Source organism: Mastomys coucha, unplaced genomic scaffold, assembly GCF_008632895.1.
Source record: "Mastomys coucha isolate ucsf_1 unplaced genomic scaffold, UCSF_Mcou_1 pScaffold7, whole genome shotgun sequence".
Lineage (NCBI taxonomy): Eukaryota > Metazoa > Chordata > Mammalia > Rodentia > Muridae > Mastomys > Mastomys coucha.
Window position 1 is genome coordinate 48,165,700 of NW_022196913.1, and position 1,577 is coordinate 48,167,276.

Consider the following 1,577-nt stretch of genomic DNA (forward strand, 5'->3'; position numbering starts at 1 on the left):
TCATTCTAGCTCCTCCATGGTTGCTTAGAGCACACAAAACTCACCCTGGGCCCCACAGCTGACTAAGCTGTGGCTCTCAGAGTTGCTGTGGATGGTGGATGAGATGCAAGAACCCATGATGGACTGGGTTTTGTGAGAGGCAACATTTTGAATTAATGCTTTATCTGGTGCTGTCTTAGTTAGGGTTTTAGTGCTGTGAACAAACACCATGGCCAAGGCAACTCTTTAAGGACAACATTTAATTGGGGGCTGGCTTACAGTTGACAGATTCAGTCCAGTATTATCAAGACAGGATCGGGGCAGCATTCAGGCAGGCATGGTGCAGGCAGAGCTGAGAGTTCTACATCTTCATCTGCAGGCTGCTAGTGGAAGACTCACTTCCACGCAGCTAGGGCAAGGGTGTTAACCCTCCCCCAACCCCCGAGTCACCTACTCCAACAAGATCACCCCTCCAAATGTGCCATTCCCTGGGCCAAGCATATTCAACCTTCACAGGTGCCAACCATTCTGTTAGCTTCAGAAACTTATTCAGGCTTACTTTATTCCCTCACGTGTTTGGAAAATGAGAATGGTTAATAAGTTTTCATGATATATTAATGAACTCATTAGTAATAGACTAGGCTGCATTAGTTTTGTGTCAACTAGATGCAAGCTAGAGTTATTTGAAAAGAGGGAACCTCAACTGAGAAACTTCCCCCCATCAGATTATCCTGTAGACAAACTTGTGAGGCATTTTTTTGATTGATGATTGATGTGTGTGTGTGTGTGTGTGTGTGTGTGTGTGTGTGTGTGTGCGTGCGTGCGGAGGGTGGAGTTCTAACTCACTGTGAGCCATGCCACCTCTGGGCTGATGGTCCTGGGTGCTATGAAAATACAGGCTGAGCAAGTCCCAATCCAGAAAGCAGTATTCTATGGCTTCTGCCTCAGTTCTTGCTTCTAGGTTCCTGCCTTGAGTTCCTACCCCAAACCCCTTCAATTATGACCTGTGATGTGGAAGAGTAAGATGAAATAAACACTTTTTTAAAAAGATTTATTTATTTATTTTATGTATATAAGTACACACTGTAGCTGTACAGATGGCCGTGAACCTTCATCTGTTGGGAATTGACTTTAGGATCTCTGCTCACTCCGATCAATCCCATTCACCTTCATCGAGCCTGCTCATTCCAATAGACCCCCACTCACTCAGTCCCTGTTAGCTCCAGCTGAAAGATTTATTTATTATTATGAATAAGTACACTGTAGCTGTCTTCAGACACACCAGAAGAGGGCATCAGATCTCATTATGGGTGGTTGTGAGCCACCATGTGGTTGCTAGGATTTGAATGTAGCCCGCGCAGTCGTCTCGCCGAGAAGAAGACACGCGGACACACTAGGTTCCTTCTGCAGCGACTTTACTGCCCTCTCCCAGAGGGAAAAGAGACCGAGCCAGTAATCCGCACTGCTTATATACACCACAGTGCGGCGTGTCTGCCCATGATTGGCTGTTCGCTCATTACCCTACATGACGCCCCAGAATGGGCCGTGACATGGCGTCTTTTCACTCTACGCACATGCGCAAACAGTTCTCTACGCAC